Source organism: Cetorhinus maximus, unplaced genomic scaffold (genome assembly GCF_964194155.1).
Source record: "Cetorhinus maximus unplaced genomic scaffold, sCetMax3.hap1.1 HAP1_SCAFFOLD_870, whole genome shotgun sequence".
Taxonomy (NCBI): domain Eukaryota; kingdom Metazoa; phylum Chordata; class Chondrichthyes; order Lamniformes; family Cetorhinidae; genus Cetorhinus; species Cetorhinus maximus.
In genome coordinates this window covers 50797-58878 of record NW_027596812.1, presented here as the reverse complement: position 1 = coordinate 58878, position 8082 = coordinate 50797, and positions in this window count along the sequence as shown.

Here is an 8082-nt window from a genome sequence, read left to right as displayed (position 1 = left end):
AATGATCTGAGGGCCAAATGGACTCCTTGAACTCTCTCATTGCATATTGTTCGATAAGAATGAGATCACACCTATCTGATCATCTTTTATCAACTGGAGTAGGTCATTCAGCCCTTCGAGCCTGCTCTGCCATTCAGTTAGACTCTGGCTGATCAATTCATCTCCTCTGAACTTGAGGGACAAATTCCTGAACAGTTAGCTCCAGCCAGTTATAGGGGTTATTAACAGCAGCAGAAACAAATGCAAACTGTCCAAATGAACATGGTTCAGACCTGGATGTGATTAACAACTGCAATAACAAGAGAATCCACCTCCAGAAGTTATTTGTGAACTCGTTAGTGTCTCATTAGGTTTTGTGACTGAGTGAATCTCTTCCCACACATGGAGCAGGTGAATGGCCTCTCCCCGGTGTGAACTCGCTGGTGTGTCAGAAGGTCAGATGAATTAGTGAACCCCTTCCCACACATGGAGCAGGTGAACGGCCTTTCCCCAGTGTGACCACGCTTGTGTTTCAGGAGGTGAGATGAACTGCTGAATCCCTTCATAGACACAGAGCAGATGAATGGTCGCTCCCCAGTGTGAATTCGCTGGTGTGTGAGTAGGTTGAATGATCGATTAAATCCCTTCCCACACATGGAGCAGGTGAACGGTGTTTCCCCAGTGTGACTGCGTTGATGACTTTCCAGCTGGGATGGAGATCTGAATGCCTTCCCACAGTCCCCACACTTCCATGGTTTCTTGACCTTGTGATTCTCCAGGTTGGCCGATTCCATGTCAGTAGATCCTCCTTTTCAAATATCCTGTAAAAGGAGTTTACAAACATCAGCACTGTCAAGACAGGATAGAAATTCAGAACAGAAAATTCTAGTTTCTAGAAAGCATGTTTTCCTCACGTGTTCCTGCAAAGCAGTAAATCCTCATGCCACACACTTTCCCCCCTCCCTTTGCTGGAATCCAAACCCAGGGTTACCAACTGTTCAGTATTTTACGGGATTGTCCCTTATTTGAGTTAACTGTCCCAGGCTGCAAAGTGCAAGGATGATGTTTGTCCCATAAATTGGACCTACATTGAACCTTATTCAAACTGTTCTGGCAGCCAAACCTCATCCCCACCCACCCTCACAGCTCTGGCAGCACCCCACTCAACAGCCTCCCTCAACACACACATATGGACCCCATGGCAGGCCGTCCCTTAATTATCTCTGTGAGAGTTGCTCACCCTGCCAAACCCATCACATCATTTCCACCATCCTTTGCTCTGCTCCCAGTTATCTCCCTCTACTCTGGCTGAGTTCAGTTCTCAAGCCCCTCCGTGCAGAGTGAGAATAGAGTCAATGAATCAATCATTTTCTCTCCTGGTCACAGGAACCCTGAAGCCCCGCCCACTCTTTGTTGCTTCACCAAGATGGCCGCACAAAGTTTTTTACTGCAAACGCGGGACCTGCAGGTTCTTATTGGGAGTTTGTTCTCCCAAAGCTGTAAATCCCCGTCCCACACACTCTCCCTCCTCCCTGGGCTGAAATCCAAACCCATCTCACCATCTCTTTCCTCCACTCCCAGTTTTCTCCCTCCCTCTCCTCTGCCTGGGTTCAGTTCTCCAGCTCCTGTCTGCAGACTGACAATAAAATCAATGAGTCTTATTGGGGGTTTGGGGCCTCCAGCGGGTGTTTCTGAATCCTCCCCGCCCACCTCCCAGGGTTTCCTTCCTTCCCACAGATCAGATCCTCATTGATTTGAGCCCAAAGTGTAACCTCTTATTTATTGTCCCCCCTCCCCCATCCTCTGATGTGAACCATCCTCCACTCGCTGACCCAGGATGGCGGCCGTTAACCTGGGCCTGTTCCCGGGAGGGAGAAGCCCCGCAGCTGCAAACCAGGAGCTGTTAATTATTCATAACGGTTCCTCCAGCTCACAATGCCCGGGGACTGATTGACGGGAGGGAATGACCAATGGGAAGAGGGGATGGAGCTGGAGGACCGAACGAGAGCGGCTGGTCCTCCAATCGGAGTGAATGAGGGGCGGGGCTGAGCCCATAAATCCCTCATTGTCTCCGGAGGCGCCCCGGCTGCACATTTTCCACGATATAGGTGGCGGCCGTTAACTGGCCCTGTCTCGGGTAATGGCCCGAGCAGCTGCAGCCGGTTCAAATATTGTAAACAAAAACAGAATTACCTGGAAAAACTCAGCAGGTCTGGCAGCATCGGTGGAGAAGAAAAGAGACGACGTTTCGAGTCCACATGACCCTTCAACAGACGGCTGTTCCAGGCCAATAGGAAAAGGGGGCGGGACTGGAGGTCCGCCAATCAATCAGATTGAACGAGGAGCGAGGCTGAGCCCGGATCTCCCTCATTGGCTGAAACTCTGCATCATTTTGAAAGCTGATTTGTCTCAAACTCCAGGAGAAAACTGGACCTTTCTGTTTGTGGCTTTAAACAGATGAAACCTTGTGGATGTGGAGCAAACATTTCAACATTTGATCGTGAAATGGATTCATTCAGGACAGACAGCAGGGATTATTTCAGGAAATGACAGAGTGTAGCGATTGTTTCTCTTTGAACTCATCCCTTGGAGAACAGTGTGATTCATGGAAGAATTCACAGGCTGTTCAAAGCTCCTTTCTTATCTGGAATCATTCAATTCCAGCCGATTTGCTGGTCCGGCTTCAACCGGAAGAGTTTGTTGAGCTCTCACAACTCGCTGGACGGACCTATCCTGCCTGATATCAACCCAGAATGAGCTCGAGAGCCGTCTTCAATCACCAGGACTGCCTGCAGAGGGGTTTCTGACTCAGAGGCGGCAATGTTCTTTTGTTATTAATAACCCTAAATCCCTCAAGCTCCATTGAACTGACAGGGTCTCTTTTCTAAATCCACTTAATTGTTTAAATGACATATTGATTTTACTTTGCAGCTTAATGGTGGCACTTACATCATCTAACCACCTCCTTCATGTGAGAGTGCAGAACTACAGTAGCTGCAGAAATCACACCTTTCTCTATCCTCTATCAAGCCTTTCCTCATCCCCTCAGAATCAAACTATTCCTATCTTTGCCCAGTATTTTCATTATCCTACAATGAAACGTCTCTGTTTATTATTGCTTATTTATTGTGAATCTGATCAAGCTGCTCCAATGTTCATTTTAATTCAGTTTGCATTATGTTTACTCTTGGTCTATCATATTTGCTTCTGTTTCTGCCTTATCTTCTTGTTCAGCCTGCTTTCACTGGAGTGAGCTTTCTGTGGTCAGAATTCAGTTAAACGACCTGTTCAGCTGCATGTATTCTCTCAGTGCCCTGGTGCCTGTGTTATTTATTTGGACATTGTTTAATACTTCGTCAGCAGTCTCCCGATTCAAGGATGACATCTACTTCAGGTGGTGAGTTTCTGCCGTGGGTCTTCTTGTGACTGAACAGACTGATTCTTGGCCTGCAGATCTTTGGAATCATGGGGCAGGACATCCATGAAGTATTGGGATCTGGAGCGCAGCATTTGCTTCCATTTCTTTCCTTCTCTGCTGCTGCTCTGCCTCATCATGAAGACGCGTGACTCAAAGTGTGATGCAGCTTGATGGAAAAGTTGTCGCCATTCTGAACAATTGGGAGAAAGCTCCTCCAGGTCATGAAGGTCAATGCTGCTCCACTACAAGGTGAGCAGGCTGCAGAAAATTGGTCTGTATTTCATTGAATATTGAAGTTTCAGTGGTGATATGATGCTGGTTTTTAAAATTATCACTGTGCTTGTGAGGGTAGATACAGGGAAAATATTTGCTCTGCTGGGGAATCCAGAATAAGGAGGCAGAATCAAGCCTATAGAATATGGAGTGAAATCATGAACAGTGTGTTCAGAGAAACGTGGAAATCAGGACCAATCTCCCCAAAAGGCTATGGATGCTGGGTCTCGCTCACTCTCTCCCTCTCTCTGCATTTCACCATCTCATTATCTCTCTCTCTCGCTCTCTGTGTCTCTCTCTCTCTCACTCTATCTTTATCTTTATCTCTCTCACTATCTCTATCTTTATCTCTCCCTCTCTCCTACCATAGAGGCCAGAGTCTTGTGTAGGCCCAGACTGGGTGGCAGGTTCCCTTCTCTGATGAACATTAGTGAACCAATTGATCTGTTAGGGCAATCCAGCAACTTTCAATGTCATTTTTCCCCAGTGTCGGTCCTACAAATTCACAAATTTTCAGTTCAATTTCACAACCTGCCCTTGTGTTTTTGTGGGCTCTCTATCACTTCATCTTTTCTGTTTTAAATCAGTTTCATAGCGTATTCGAAGGGGAGGATTTACAATCAGGAAACTGAAACGAACGTCATACCAGGGGATCTGATGGAGTTGCCTAATTTATCATCGGACATTGAACATGGAAGGAAAAGGCACCGTTCACAGTGGGGAGAAACTGTATACGTGTTCTGTGTGTGGATGAGGATTCAGGGGATCATCTGGCCTGTTGAAATACAAGTGCGGTTACACTGGGTAGAATGTGTGGAAATGTGGGGAATGTGAGGAAGGATTGAGCTACCCATCTGAGCTGGAAATTCACCAATGCAGTCAGACCGGGGAGAGGCCATTCACCTGCTCAATGTGTGGGAAGGGATTCACTCGTACATCTACCCTGCTGAAAACACCAGCAAGTTCACACTGGGGAGGGGCCATTCACCTGCTCAATGTGTGGGAAGGGATTCACTCGTACATCTACCCTGCTGAAAACACCAGCAAGTTCACACCGGGGAGAGGCCATTCACCTGCTCCGAGTGTGGTAAGGGAAAACATCACAGCGAGATAACTGTCTGAATGCAATGGTAGAGAAAGGAATTGACAACCAGAAGCCGAAGGGTCCAATGCTTTCCCATCAATCATCAATAACATCATTCACAGCTTCCATTTCTTAGCTGCACCTCCTTCCAAACATTGTGATCCATTTTCCTCAGGCTGTGTTCCTGGGTTTAATATTTTCCTGCTTTGTGACCTCATTCTGAAATCAGATTCGCTTCCATCTCCAACACAAATTGAGTTGCAAACCTGACAGACAAACAATGGAAAAAAAGTCAGTCAGTGACACGAATCCCATGGTGCTCATTTTCAGATTCACAACAGCCAGTTTCTAAATAAAAAGACGGAATTTCACAGTGAAAAGGATTAGAAAGTTGTTTTTCTTAGAAAGTTCTGATGAAGTGTCATTCGGACTCAAAACGTTAACTGTGTTCCTCTCCGCAGATGCTGTCAGATCTGCTGAGTTTTTCCAGCTATTTTTGTTTTCGTTTTAGAAAGTTGTTGTTGTTTATTTGTGACTCCCTCACTCGGGTATTCCGTAAATGCTGCTCGGAGGTTTAGTGACCGGGATATAATCTACCTGTGTTTTCCTGAGCCTGTGCTCGGTGTATAGGGAGGTTTAGCCCGTGTTGGAGTATCTTGCATCCCAGGGATGGACAGTAACCCGCTGATTGAAGCTGCTGTCGCTGCTTTCTGCTGGCAGCGGGTGATTGGAGAGTGTGGGGCCGGAATATTGCTGCTTCTCTGCTTTTCCCTGTCCCACTCACTGTGGAGCCGAGGAAGAGAGAATCACTGATGGGTTTGTTTGAATCTCATAACTTCATATCTTTCCAATGGGTTATATATAGGTGCATGGCAGGTCTGATCCTTTTCTCTTTACATTTGAAATATTCATAAGAAAGCGCCTCTTTGTCTGGGATCACTGAATAACAGAAGCACGAGCCTCGATTGTGGACTAATTTCTTGAAGCCAATATGCACCTTGATTACCCAGAACTGTGGGGTGATGAATGTGATGGGCTGACAAACAGTGAAAGCTTCGTCCCCGGGTGGTCTCGAATCACCAACCTTCCGGTTAACAGCCGGACAAGCTGACCAATTGCGCCACAGAAAAACTCGCAAGATGTGTACTTAAAGCTTCAGATGCCGCTATCAGAATGATCATTGTTCTCTACGAGTTTTACTTTTCCAAAATAAAGGGTGAGGCATTGATTTGGATACATGGAAACAGCCTGATCCCACCCACTGCAGACACATCCACGTCACCCGGAACCAGCTCTCCTACAGTCTCCCTTCGAGCTTTTTGGTGCCTTGTCTGTCAGCAAGTATTCTGATTGTCCCGAAACCAATATTCGGTTTAAATTGCTGTAGTGAGGAGAATCCTTTCAATGTCTCGGATCAGTTAATTTCAATGATAACATCAGAGTCATTGGTCCAGTACCTGATAGAAGGGAATGGTACCTTGAACGGTCAGTCGGACAGTTCACACTTCATTCTCCTCTGATCCCAGTCCCCAAAGATTTTCGAACGATTCGCAAAGTTGGAGACTGGGTTTTCTGCTTTGGTTCCTTTTCCATCTTCTCAACTGCCAGCTGGCAATATTTTCTAAAATCTCATTGCAATTTTCCACCTTACATCAAGTCCATAGATGAGGAAATTCAGTTTTGTGGAGAGATTATAGAGGCCGCGATTGTTCCCTTTAGAACAAAGGAGGTTAAACAGAGATTTCATGGAGCTTTTGAAAGATATGGAACAATATTGAAAGAGGTGCAGGAGTTTCTGCAGTGCCCATGCGCACTGTGTGATCATTAACAAAGTTTCCCTGACCCAATGACATCAAGAGTTGGACTTTAGATTCCGATATAGTTTTTGAACCATAAATGTATTTATGCAGCTGATTTCATACCGAACTTTCCAAAGAGATTGATTCAGATCAAGCATGTCCTCGTATTTCTCAGTCGCCCTATACAATCTAATTCCTGTTGCTGTACAACCTGTAACAGGGACTGTTATAGAAAAGAGGGAAAGGTTTGCTGCAGCTCCACAAAGCTCTGGTTAGGTCACACCTGGAGGGCTGTGGTTCTGGGAAAAGCACCTTATAAAGGATCAATATTTGCCTCGAAAGCTTCAGAGGAGCCGCATTGATTCTGTTGGTGGGTTTGGAAATTGAAAGTTGTACATCCGCAGCTTGTGGCACAATTTCCCCTCACTGTTCACTTCATGTTCATGTCGAACACATTCGATGCTGTTATTGGCTGAACAAGTCTTCTGTGTTATAACTAAACAGGCTGTTATTCGGAGCTCTCTCTCCTGCCGCCCGGGTTTGGCCCTCATCAGGGAATGTTGTTTTCTTGTTGCTGTGTGAACTGTCACAATGAACTGATCCCGGAGTCTCTTTCCCCCGGGATCGACAAAACCCGTCACGTCTCTTCTTCTTTCATTCTCACTCTTTCATTCCCAGTTTGAGTCGGTTCTCCTTTCGGGCCCTTCAACAAATCCATTTGGACGGACAAGTGGCAGCTGAAATTTAATGTCCGGAAGTGTGAAGTGATTTACTTTGGTCGGAGAGGAGAGGAAACAAAATAAAGGTTACAATTTTAAAGGGGCTTCTGTGTTGCACAGCGAATGGTTCGGACCTGGAGTATATCAGTTCGGTTCAGTTCCACGAGGCGATGGACGCATTTTTTCCATTCCAAACTTCATTCACATTAGTTGTGTAGCTTCACGTTAAAAAGGTTCAGGGAGAAAAAGCAGGTAGGGAAGATGCAAGAGGAGATTGTTTCTTTCTGTATGTTTTTACATTGGAGGCCGTTCAGTTATTGAGCGTTACAAAGTGGACGGCGATTGAAATTTCCAGTCAAGGCAATGACAATTTTAGACGTCGCAGTGGCCGAGCGGTCTAAGGCGCTGGATTTAAGTTTCAGTCTGTATGGAGGCGTGGGTTGAAATCCTATCGCTGCCAGAGTTTCAGACTGTCCTTATTTTCAATCAATTTTGCCATACCCTTCAGTCATTGAGTTGGAGAGGGCTGCAGCACGGAAAAAGGCCCTTCGGCCCATCGAGTCTGCGCCGGTCAAACAAATACTTAACTATTCCAATCCAAATACTTCTTAAATGTTATGAGGGTTTCTGCCTCTACCACCCTTTCAGGCAGTGAGTTCCAGATTCCCACCACCCCCTGGGTGAGAAAATGCTCCCTCGCATCCCCTCTAAACTTCCTACCCTTTACCTTAAAATCCGTCCACCAAGGGGAAAAGTTCGTTCCTGTGTGCCCTATTATGCCCCTCATAATTTTATGCACCTCAATCATGT